Consider the following 13,674-nt stretch of genomic DNA (forward strand, 5'->3'; position numbering starts at 1 on the left):
TGACACGGTATAACTAGGGAATAAGCAAATTATAAAATGTGGCAAAGAAAATTTTCGAATCCTACACAAACGACAAGCGTATTTCCTTTTGTCATAAGATTGGCAAAAGTATACAAAAATAGAATCCAGAACTTTTATTGAAAATAGAATAAAGTCATCACAAAAATGGGACCCAGCGATTTACTTTCCGATTTTTTTTATGTTACATAGAAGCAGACAAAGACAACCTTTTCCCATAAAATGGCAAAAGTATTATACAAAAATACCAGAATCTTAAATGGGATTTTCACCCAAAATGGAAATAAAGGCATTAGATATGAGATATGGGATCTGTTGTAATATTTGCAGCATGTGGGGTCTACTAGGTCAGAAAAATAGAACTTTTTTCATAGGACAAATGAGTAAATAAATAAACATGTTTTGGTATTTTTGTCTAACAACCAAATAGTATTTTTGGAGGGAATAGGGAGAAAAGAGAGAGACAATTGAATTTGGAGGGAATAAGGAGAAAAGTGGAGAAATAATAAGATTATTTTTAATTGATATAATAATATATTATTATCTAAACCATGATTAAGGATATATTTTAATTAATTAAATCTTAGTCATTAAATTTAATTTATGTCATATGTCATTAATCAAGGCTAGAACTTGGGAAAAATCAAGGAAATAATAAAGATCGAAATTTTAGTCTTACCGTAGTGCTGCAAAAGCTATAAAAAACTTAAAGTTGGTCGTATCTTCAAGTCACTGCGTTTTCAGATAAAGAGAATGTTAATAATATGAAGGTGATAATTTTAATGGTGATTCAACCCATTGATTTTAGATCTGAAAATTATTGTACATTATCTTTTTTAGAAAGCTTAGACCGAGAGATAAGCAAAACATCAATTAAAGTAACAAGAGATTCTTAATTATAGTCAAGATCTGTATTGATCGAATTCTTCGAGAACTCAAGAAACAACCCACAGATTCGCAACAACAACAAGTCAAATGCAACAACATAAATAAAGTGAAAATGTAGCGAAATGATTAAAAATGTCAACGATTCGAGGTATAACAAGCTTACCTTTGAGCTCAATAGTTGGAAGCAACTGAGCTCCATGGATTTGCACACCAAGAATTTGAGAAGAAGGCAAGAACACTTGAGCTACTTTCCAGATATTTTTACTTTTTGCTGTGTAGTTTGTTTGCTTTTTTGTTGGTCTAAATTGTGGTCCTTTTGTACTTCTAATACCTATTTGGCCTGTTGGAAAGAAAAAATAAATTTACCGCCCCATATAATTACGTGCCTTTTGCCTCATTTTGATTTATAGAAATTAAACATAGTCATATAAATATTCAGTGAGCACTTTAAAATACGTATCAATGTCTGTATTTTGTCTTTACGTTGATGAAAGTCAATACTCCTTTCTCTCATATTTAATTTCAGAGTAGACGCATAGATGTTCGTATGTGTTTGTGACTCGCTTAAATTTCTATTTTCACGTAAAGCTAACGGTGAGAAATTTAAGCGAGTCACAAACATATACTAACATTTTGTTGGATAAATAATTCTAGTATCTCAAAAAGAAATATTTGTATTATGTTCTTGGTTCATTTCTTCATATCTTGTTAATTGTGACATATTTTGATGACTATTGAAAGTCCTTAATAGTCTTCATGATATTCATTATGAGATATTTGGTCAGTTACCAAACATATTTGTTTAGTCAATTTGACCAAGCCTTAAATGACTTGTTGATGAGAAACATTATCAATTTCTCTACCGTTGTAGTAACCTTCCTATAATTGACAATTATTCATCTTTTTAATTATCAGCCATTAATCCTTTTTTGGCCATTAACTTGCATATAACGTTGTGGCCTCTTACTGGGATGAAAAATCTTTCCAATAAATATTCTTAGTTCTTTTCCTCTTGGAAAGTGAGACAAATCATAAATAAATCCTGTTCTTGTATGACAGTACTAGATGGTATTGGCCCGTGCATTTGTGTGTTACATCATGTATTCAAATACTTATGTGCTATAACATGTTTTCAAATGACATTTGATGACTGCGTAAAGTTTTATTTGCATAAATTAAGTAGAGTACAATTTTACTTTCAAAGTGATAAGATTGGCTTAAGAAGCACCAAACCAGAACGAAGTACATACCAACCGGCAACATCCTCCAAAGCTTTGTAGCATAGTTTTTGTACTTTTTTAGAATCACAATTACATCAGATCGAAGAAACCTTTTCATGAACTAATGGAACCAATCATTTACAGATAAGCATATCTCAAAGAAAAAGGTTTACATAATTAAACATGCCAATAAGATACAAACCCTTAAAAAAGTGTGATAGCTGAAACTCATCAATTTTGCGCATAAGCCACCTATCACTGCTGCGCTGCTAGTATAGGTCCTATGCTTATTCGATTTTTCCTGTCAAACAAAGACGGAATTGGCGAACTATCTATAACACAACTTTGATACTATAACCACCTCTTGCTACTTGTGCGTTATAAACTATATATCTCTCAAGGAAGCAATATCCTCTAACCTGGAGAAGATTTCATTCTAACAATGAATGAGTAACTTGTCATACAAAATTACTTTAGTAGCGGGAACATTTTTGGCAAGCATCTGGAAGTGTTATGCAACTTCATTGTCAATATCCTGCAAAAAGAAAATGCCATCACAATAAAGAGTGAAAAAGATACCGTAGATCTTAACATGTATAATCTTCTCGCTTTTAGAAAAAATAAAATTATGTAATCCTTGTGGCTCGGCCTTGTAATTAGGTGGCATCACGTGCATATATATAAACCATCAATTAAGCCAAGTTATTAACGTATTGAAATTTTGATTTGTAACCAGTTGAACTAACCGAATATCATAGCCTCAAGAAACAGTTGTAGCAGCATCCCAAAAACAGCAGCAGAAGTTGCTTCAACTGTAGTAAAAAATAGCAAGTAAGAAACAAATTTTTCTAATTCCAGCTACTGCATTAAATGAAAATATCTTCTGATTATACATCAAAATTTAACTTAAAAATCGGAGTACGATATGAAAGATATAAACTGTTAATTTTACACAAATTCATGAAATAGATAGTTATACCAAATTCAAACTAAATATGTACCTCGACATTAGAAGATGAAGTCCCGCCAAGGTCTTCCATATGAATCCTGTTGGTTACTTATTGAGCTGCTGAACTCTCTTAAGTAACATATCAATCATGTTGGATACTTATTCAACAATCGAATCTCTCAATTAACATATGATGCTACATATATGTTCTGTTATACATACTTATCCAAGTAACATTTCTTCCTTTCAAAGCCAAAGCATTCACCTGCTCAAGCTCACAAATAAACAGGACCAATATTGCTGAGTCTAAGCATGCGTTTATATTGTCGCTGGCTCTCCGTGGCAAGCTAAGAATCAAAGATATGATTTTCAAATGAGGTGTTATTGCTGATGGGAGTTGCTCCTTTTTCCAAGTTGAGAATGAAACTACTAATCTTTTTTTTTTTCAACTGCTATTTCACAAATGCAATTTGGCAGGACTTTCTTACTTAGATTTAATGAAAATGGGTAAATCTATAGGCTAGAGGAATAAAAATTGGAGGACCTATGATGAAAGCAGCGCTAATTGTAGTGGTATACAATATATGATTGGAAAGATTGGCAAAAATGCAAGGATTTTTCAGAATACCAATTGACCTAAAGAGAAGATCCTTCACGCTATGAATATTGACCTTTACATCAGACTTAGACGCAATATAAGACCTAGACATAGAAACGTGAAATATAATAATCAATTAATCACCAATACCATGGGACAACCTACAACTAAGAACTAAACAATTTAGTACCACTTCAAACCTTACAAAGTTAAGAGAACAAAAGTTTAAGCAAATAATAAGAATGTTTTAGAAGAATAAGCAATTGTCACCTTCCCCAAAATTGAAGCTTCAGTGTATGATGATCATCTTTCCCCGCAAAATTGAGCTAGCTGCGAATGTCACCTGCAAAGTAATTCGTTTCTGCAACTCAAAATTAAATGGAGGAAAAAAATCAAAATTTTTATTCTCATGAAATTCTATTATTCTACACACATTAATGAAGACGGCGACCCAATTACATAAAGAATCAGAAACAACAAAAATCATAAATAAAAGAAAAATGAAACAGAACTAAAACAACCCCTTGTAAAAATTAACACATAGACTACCCGAAGAGCAGTATATCGAAATTGGGACTTCGTCTAAAACAACTCGATCCGATGAGAGATTGAACGCTGATAGAAAGAGTTGGCTCAAAAGAGAACCCCCATTAACGTCTCATTACCAACCTCTTGTAAATTGAAGGAAGAAAGAACAAAGAAAATTCTTCATTCTATCAGGAAAAATATGAATTGCAAACAAATAGAGAAAATTAATTTACCAGAATTGAAAATCAGGGATGAATGCAACCAAATAGAGGCAGAAAAAACCAAAGATGTGCGCAGCTTCTATCACCGACAGAGAACTGAGAAATTTCCACATGCTTTGTTGTGACCTGTGCGGTGGCTCTTCAATTTTTAGGTAAATGACACGTTGCAATGTGGTCTTATGTGAAGTCAAAAATACCCTTGAACAAATACAAAATGCCTTTAAGCATACATGTTGTTGATACCAAGCTTATACCCACACTTCTATAATAGTCGAACGAATATATACTAAGTTTTCATATTTAGTCTTTGTTAGATTCTGATTCTTAGTTTTATACTAAAAAAATTTGTTGAAAAATAGGAAATATAACTATATCAGGTGAAGTATCCTTAACAAAGTGTCCTCTGACACACCTCAAGAAAAGTTAATGTGAAGGATGCCTAACTTTGTTTCACATTCTTTCTCAACGTCTATATTTTCATAGTAAAAAATAAGCCTATGATTCTATAACTAGCATATTTTTTTTGGAGGCAAAAGAGCCGTACATGCATGTTGTCCATATCATAATGCATTATATTATAAAGGCCAAATCCATCGGTTGCCATCTAAAGTTGGCATCAATTTTTATTTAGACACTTCAATTAAATTTTGCTTATTTTAGATACGTCATGTCATGTTCTATTGTGTTATTTTGACACTTTTTGCTGAGTTGGCATATTGAGTGCGTTGCACTGTTTTTGAGCTCGTGAAAAGTTTAATTATTGTACATTTTTACTTTTTTCTTTATTTCTTTTTCTTCGTTCTCTCTCCTTCCAACACCTCCTCCATCATCCACCACCGTATTCAACCTTCTCCCCCTAATTTTCTCACCATTCGATTGTCATGAACCTTGCCGAAATTATTCAAAAACTTCGTCGAAGAAGAAAAAGACTGGATTAGGCCGTGAATCTGGAGGTTTTGATGGTGGTGCATATCTTTTTATTGCTCACATCTAGCCATAATAATCTTCTAAGATCCCTTTCCTTTTCTATCCTTCAATATGCAAAATTCTTTGTACTGCAATTTTACCTCTAGGAAAGCATAAATTATTTGGTCAAACTCAAAGCTGATAATTTTGACTGTTTCGTCAAAAAGAAAAAGATGATGAAATCTCATCGAAAGTAATTACTCAATGGAGAACAATTACAATAATCAATTAGGGGAGAATTTAGGTAAAAAAGGTCACTTCTTTTATGGAGGAAGTTAAGTTCTTGTTGCATCCCCAAATTCATTATTTATGAAAGAGATAGAAGCGGAGGTGGAGATTGTTATGACCTGATGATAGTGAAAATAGATGGAGGAAGTACTTTTCATTCCGTTAATCTTTCATAATTTTATCAAATTCGAAAAAGATGTTCATGGTGGTCAGAGGAGGAGAGATGGAGATGGTGAGAAAGAAAGTGGGCACTGCAAGGTTTTTTGATTTTTTTTTAAAAATAAAATGAAACTTATTTTTTAAGTAAATAACTAATTAGTTTTAAAAATATGTTTTTGTTTATAGTACATTTATTGTTAATTGTTTTTGGTTTATATGCCACATGTCTTCAGTTAATTCGTTACTTTGACACATCATCGACGAGTGTGTTACACTCTCCTTAGTGTTTTTGCTGATTGTAAAAAAGTGTCAAAATGACACAACAGACATCTACATAAAGTGTTTAAAATAAACAAAGGCCGGTTAAAGTGTCTAAATAAAAGTTTGTGTCAACTTTAGGTGGTTACCGAAAAAGAGAGGTACACTAATTCACTGATGTGACATATTTGCAAAATTTTAGTCTCAACGTGGTTCTATGAATTTTTACCAAAAAAAAAAATGGTCCTATGAATAATTTTTTTTTAATTATTTTGATAATTTTCTCATGTGATCCTATCTTTCTTTATAGGGTAAAGGGTCAAAAATACCCTTCAACTTTCTTTTATTGATTAATTAAATTTTCACCGTTAAAATAAAATTATTTTTATCCCTACTGTCTACAAACTTGTCACATATACCCCTCAATTGAATGAAAAACTCCAAATCAACAAAAATAACCTAATTTACTTAAATTAACCAATTTAAACCCGACCCGTCCCACTAATCATTTAACCCACCTATATTCATCTTCATCTTTTTGGATATATACCTAAAAGCAAAAAACAATGGAAGAAAATACATTTTAAAGACATGAATAACATTTCCATAACCTAAGGGGATTAAGTCGGATCCGATTAAGTCTATACAAGTAGCCTAAAACCTCAACCTCCCCAACCTCCCCACTTCTCCCAGACGCTTAAACCCATCGCCATCGTAATCACTGTTCTGGCGTCATTACAAAGCCCCAGCAATTCGGTCAGAAGCTCTTATGCCGTAAGCATGAGGTGTTTCAATCGATTTATCTCTCATTCTTTGTATCATCGTTCCATAACCATTTCCACATATCAAACACCTTATGTGCATTCACAAATTCCACAGTCCAAGATGCAAAAAATTCTAGAACCCATTTCTACAGTTTTACTAAACCGTTAAGCAGTTCAAATTTCACAACATCAGTTGACAAATCAAAGTCGGCTTCATCATAGAGAGTATCAGCGATAGTTAATAGGATTTCGCGTCTAACGTTGCTGGAAGTATCCGATTTGGGGGAGGTTTTGAGGAAGAGAGTGGGGTATTGCCTCTAATGGCAATGATGATGCTCGGGATGGGAGTTGTGGAAAAGACGGAAAAGAAGGCGTGAAGCTTCAAGAGGATTTGATGTCGATGAACAGTAGGAAATATGGAGATGGTGAATAAATTAGGTAAAAAATGAAAATGAATACAGGTGGGTTAAATGACTAGTGGGTCGGGTCGGGTTAAAATTGGTCAATTTAAGTAAATCGGGTTATTTTTGTTGATTTGAGGTTTTCCATCCAATTGAGGGGTATATGTGACAAGTTTGTAGACGGCAGGGGTAAAAATAACTTCATTTTAACGGTGAGGGCATAGTGAATCAATAAAACAAAATTGAAGGATATTTTTTACCCTTTTCCCTTCATTATATTCACTATAACATTATTTTTTTGACTTTCTTTAATCTATTCTTACATTTTTATTTTTTCACTTTTATTTATTCGAAACTCCAAAAAATTCAGGGCTTTTCCGACAAATGTTGGCATTTTGAAGATTTCTTTTCCCCTTGTCCAAAAATAATAAATATTATCATATTATAAATAAATTCAATAAGTTTGACACTTTCTTCTTCTTACTTTTCTAACTAGATAGAGCATGGCCCGTGCTAAGCACGGACCCAACATCATAAGTTTCATGAAAATTATTGCAATATATAATGAAGTGTCTGAAGGCACTATGCATTTATATTTTTACCTTTATAATGTATTCATGTTCATCAAGTTGGTGTAGCCATGTAACTATTAAGATTAGCAGCCAAAACACAATATCAAACGTTACTAAGTACTTGCATGTGATTGTTGAAATCATGCATCTTAAGAATTCAAATTACAAAGAAAATATAGCAACTCCAGCAAAGCTTACATACATATATTTAGTAATACTTGTACAACACAAGGGGCATGTCTCTTTGTTATCGAACCATGGAGGAACACAGAAACATGATATTTTCATAAAAACAAGGGTGAAGGAGCAAATCTTCCTTTTTTAAAAAAATTATGCGGTACAGAGTCGCTAGTTTTGTTTTAGTTCCTTCCTCGCAGACATTAGCTTCTCCGAGCTACTTGCTATTTCATCAGTGATTCTTCGTCACAACACACAAACATTTTCTTCAATAATCCAAAATGGTAAAATGTTCCCTTCTATTTACAAAATAACAAAAAATGTTTGAAAAATTAGTTCTCAACATTCAGATGCTCACAATTATTAAAAATAGAAAATTAGAACATGATACATTTTATACATATATCATATCAAGGGAAGTGTTCCACTATTTAAAGCAAATAGTTGAAGTAGAGATGCCATGCCATTGCACTACTATTGCAAATCTAAGAAATATAAACAGTAGAGTGATCCATCAGTCAAACTGGACCTATCAAGTTGTAAATTCATCTATCTACCTTCTTAGATTAGTTTTGAAATGGTCATTCATCATTGACCTATAGTATGTTCAAATTGCTCAATCCATACTAATATTATATCATGTTATTTTGCATTCCTTTCAGTTGAATATGAAACACATTCTTTTAGCTATGTGAAACTGTGAAGTTTGTTGGTGTTCACCTTACTTTGAGCACGATTCGAAACTCCTATTTCCCAAATCCGCTCTTCAGGTCTCCCAAAATCCTCAGTGTTAATTGCAGTCACAATTCAAAACATCTAAAATCCTCACTGTTAGCCCTGAGGACCATTCAACACTCCCTTTTCTTTATATGAAGTCGTGGTTGTTTGAGTACACTTGAAGGGAGGTTAGCATTTGCTGCATAGGTCCTTTATTCTCTTCATCCTAAGGATTTGAGGTGATTTATTTTCCCCCATAAATTGTTTGTTTTCTCCACTAATTTGTTCTTTTCTTCATCAATATATTTTCCTATTTTATATTTTTAGAAGATATTCTTTCTAAATTTATGCATAGCTATTTTTATGAGGATTTCCCCACCTACCTTTTGTACAATGCCAAACATAGCAATTAAATGATCAAATGATTAATCAAGTGAAGTCAACACACTTTCAGAAATAAGCATCACAGCAAGTACCTGAAATGTTGTTGTCAAAGAAAATGACGTATGAAGCAGACCTATGTGTCTTCCCATCCCAGTAGTAGTTGCAAATGTCAAATGAAAGAAGAAAAGAACTGATTAGGAAATGGAAAAAACTAAAGTTTTTAATGAGAGAAACTATATGTAACAATCTAATCCCTCGTTTTAAGTATTAGTACCCCATTCCTTGATTTGAAACTTTCAGTAGGTTTATACAATGTTTTGGGATATTTTGGGAAGTTCGATTTGGGATTCAAGGAGTTCGGGGGTGTTTCGACACACTTTGAATAGATTTTGCAAATGCAGATTTTCTACTAATACAACATGCATCGTGATCCTAGGTAGTACAAATTTAGCTAGTCCTAGAAACTTGGAACAAATTTAGATAGTACAAATTTAGCTAGTGCAGATTTTGGTCTAGCCTTTTCCCCTTCTATCAATAAGCGCCTAAGCTTTTGGTCAAACAATCCAATCTGATTTACAAGGCTTATGGATTGGTCTAGCGCTCCGGTTATAGGTATTTCAGATAAACAACAAATAATTCTACTACTTGAAAGGGAATAAAATTTCAACATAACCATACTTCAAGAGTCTTTAATTTGAGTTTCCATTCTGAGGATTCATAAAGAGTTCCAGGCATTTTAAATTTTACTATTACAATAGGGATGGAACAGAAGATAACATGACAAGGAGCATTGAAATATTTTATCATTTGAACGGTGTACATACCAGTGGCTGATTGAGTAGCCTCAATAGGTATTTTAGAAGCCAATGCAAACAATGCTGTGAAGTATACTATACAAATAAGATTATCAGCAGCCAATCTAGCACAACAACTGATGGTGACTTCTGCAGAGCTTTGAAAATAGCCACATAGATGACAGCTGAAAGGTAGTAGGCAATCTTTTCAGCCATTGATAAACGAATTAAGGAAATATCAAATTGTAGTAGATAACTCACTATGTAGCATAGATGTGTTCTAGAGTAAAATAATAATCATCACAATTATGTTAAATTATGTTTTAGGCCTAACTCATACCCCAAAAGCTAGCTCAAAGGGAGGAGGATTGCCCAAGCCTTATAAGGAGTCTACCCATCTCATTAACCACCGATGTGAGACTTTTGTCATTCTTTAACACCCCACCTCACGCCCAGTAGTATCTGGTGTATGGGCAATTTTTGATTTTGGGGACCCAACATCGGGTGAGACGAACCCTGCTCTGATACCATGTTAAATTAGGTCTTAGGCCTAACTCATATCCCAAAAGCTAGCTCAAAGGGAGGAGAATTGCCCAAGCCTTATAAGGAGTCTACCCATCTCATTAACCATCGATGTGGGACTTTTGTCATTCTTTAACAAATTAAAGATGCATGCATCATTAAATGACATCAAGTTTGCTATATTTTCAACGACTTCTTTATCTGTAATGTTCTCCATTAGCTACGTCAACTAATATAAAAGGTTGTCAAAGAGTAACTTTCATGATGAAATAGAATTTTCTTCTATGCGGATACATTGTGTCTTTGCTGTTATACAAAGGCTAGCGTTCACTACAGAAAAATTGTGAATTACATGGGAATTTTCCTGGGGATTAGTATGAAAATTCCCAGGAAAATTATTTTCCTGCAAATTTTCATACTAATCCCCATAAAAATCCCGATGTAATTCACTTTTTTCTTGTAGTGGTTGTCTTTAGCAGAAGAGATGAAAACTGAATGTCATGCGTACAATCAAAAATCCAAATACACGAAAGCATATGCTACAATAAAATACACAATTGTAAAATCTCAACTCCGAGCAACAATACTAATTAGATAAGAAGTCATATTTTTGATAAATTTTTAACTAAGAAGAAGCAAGAATAATTTCTCAGAGAAATAAGGGGCACACCCTCACTTTTTGCTTTAAATAACTAAACCTAGAAATTTGTACAACTTTTGCTGTACAACGACTAATAAAATTAAGTTGTGGTTACAATTATATTAGGCAGTTAGTATTTCAAAAGAGTTAGTTGACACTGTTCACGACAGTAAGTTAGCTCAGGCCTCAGTTAGTGCAAAGGCTGGCCAGTTCAGTAGTTCATTCAGGTTGTGTATAAATACAAATTGTAATTGTACATTGATCACATTGATCTTTCTTCTCCCTTCTAAACTTTGTTAGCTAAGTACTCGGATTTTCCTGTGTTAGCTGTCATCTTCTTTTAGTTTATCTCCTACATTAACTATCTTTTTGAAATTTTTGATTAAGAATAAATGAATCATAATCATTAAACAGAACTACAAAAGACTATCTCACTATTCATTTAACTTAACTTTTAGTGTCAAAGCTTAGCCTCACTTACTGATAAAAATTTAAGGAAAAACAGTTTAATATGAAATTTTATCAAGTATTTCCTTTAACATGTTTATACATAAAAAAATTTATGAATATTAGCTCAAATACTTGAACTTTTTGGTGTTTATAACTTCAAAGCATGTCTCTATCCCATCATCACACCAAGTGTAAGCAATTTGGGGTGTGAAGATTATGAAAAGCTTGGCTAGATCTGGTTGTGCGGTGGTTTAAGTTGTTGTTACTGTGGAGGTTGGAGGAGGAAAGAAAAATAGTGATGGTGTGCGGCGGAGATGAAGATGGGTGAGGGAGAAAGTATATATGATTTCGCCGGCAAAAATGGCGACGACGCCGGTGATGGCTTTCTTTTGGTCGTGAAATAGGGAGAATTAGAAATGCCAATGATTAATTAAAATGTTATTATTTTACATTTTATTATTGGCGAAATGGTCTGGTGGACCCTTATACTTGTATCAGTTTGTATTCTGAACCCTTCTACTTACAACTTTGTCATCTGGACCCTTAAACTCAATAAAACACAATTTAACAAACCCTCTGACCGTTGACCAGACTTATGTGGCAGTAAGATGTCTAAGTTGGCAAAAGTGTGTAACTACACGCCTATTAAGGCGAGTGAGGAGCATTTTTACTTAAAAAATACTTGAAATTATAAAAAAAATATTTTTTTAAAACCATTAATTAAAAACTCCTTCTTCTTCACCCATTACACTTCATTTTCAGCCATATTCATCCCTTGCCCAACCCTTTTTTCTTTTTTTCCACAATCTATTTTTCTGCTAGATCTAGTGTGTTGGCTTAGGTTGTTGGTTTTGTGAGGTTGGAGAAGGAAAGGAAAATGGTCATGACGTGTGGCGGAGATGAAGGCAGGTAAAAGAAGGAATATGAGTGGTTTCGCCTGCAACAATGGCGACGGCGGCGATGGTTTGGGCCATGAAACAATGGGAAGGGGAGAAACTATAATGGGTAGATTTATTAATATATCTGACGTGGATATGACATGTCAATTATATAAAGGAGAGTGAGCTACACACATGGTTGGAGGGGCTTAAAAGTCTCATTTTAATTGAGTTTAAGGGTCCAGATGACAAAGTTGTAAGTAGAAGGGTTCAGAATACAAACTGATACAAGCATAAGGGTTCACCAGACCATTTCGCCTATATTATTTGGTTAATAATTTTAAAAAATAGTTATGATATAATTATGATGTGGCATTAATATATCTGACGTGGATATGACATGTCAATTATATAAAGGAGAGTGAGCTACACACATGGTTGGAGGGGCTTAAAAGTCTCATTTTAATTGAGTTTAAGGGTCCAGATGACAAAGTTGTAAGTAGAAGGGTTCAGAATACAAACTGATACAAGCATAAGGGTTCACCAGACCATTTCGCCTATATTATTTGGTTAATAATTTTAAAAAATAGTTATGATATAATTATGATGTGGCATTAATATATATGACGTGCATATGACATGTCAATTATATAAAGGAGAGTGAGCTACACACATGGTTGGAGGGGCTTAAAAGTCTCATTTTAATTGAGTTTAAGGGTCCACATGACAAAGCTGTAAGTAGAAGGGTTCAGAATACAAATTGATACAAGTATAAAGGTTCACCAGACTTTTCCCAGCAAAATTGTTTCAAGTTCATTTTTTCTATTTCGCTTTATTTAGCTCATTTCTATTTTCAACGTTAATTAGTTAATTAGGATCTGTTTTCTTACCGTTAGCATTACGTGAATCATGTCCGAAAATCACTCTTTTAATGTGAAGGGTGTCTGACTTTGTTTCACATTTTTTCTCAACGTCTGCATTCATAGTCAAAATTAAGCCTATGACTCTATAACTAGCATATTTTTTTGGAGGTAAAAGATCCATACATGCATGTTGAACCAAACTAAGCCATTATTTAAACCAATTCATCAAAATAATACATTTTAAATTTTTTTTACAAAACTAGTATAAACATATTTCTCAATAACGTTTTAGGATATTTTTATTTTAAAAATTTAACAGATAAAAATTGACGGAGGTGGAAACGTTAAATGAATAAATGTTACCCTGAGTAGCGTTTTAAGCCCAATACGTAACCTAGGTCCACATCAAATATTTTCAACCCACTTAAATAAACGGTGTCGTTTTCATTACCTCAATTATTTGTCACCCCAATTTCAAA

General features: G+C 33.2%; 1 long non-coding RNA gene across 6 annotated transcripts; it reads right to left on the minus strand.

Moving 5' to 3' along the window:
- Positions 1–2,216: 2,216 nt before the first annotated feature.
- On the minus strand, positions 2,217–4,525 carry LOC107058493 (uncharacterized). 6 transcript variants are annotated; one of them, XR_001472070.1, is made up of 5 exons: positions 4,435–4,525; positions 3,944–4,016; positions 3,128–3,340; positions 2,873–2,938; positions 2,217–2,661 (listed from the first exon to the last, which is right to left on the minus strand). It is a non-coding gene; the product is annotated as an uncharacterized lncRNA (long non-coding RNA). The 6 variants fall into 6 exon arrangements; XR_001472069.1 differs by having other exon boundaries at positions 3,944–4,034; XR_001472066.1 differs by having other exon boundaries at positions 2,217–2,427; positions 2,546–2,661; positions 3,128–4,034.
- Between the last annotated feature and the right edge of the window lie 9,149 nt (positions 4,526–13,674).

This window comes from Solanum tuberosum, unplaced genomic scaffold (assembly GCF_000226075.1).
Source record: "Solanum tuberosum cultivar DM 1-3 516 R44 unplaced genomic scaffold, SolTub_3.0 scf00530, whole genome shotgun sequence".
In the NCBI taxonomy this organism is placed as follows: domain Eukaryota; kingdom Viridiplantae; phylum Streptophyta; class Magnoliopsida; order Solanales; family Solanaceae; genus Solanum; species Solanum tuberosum.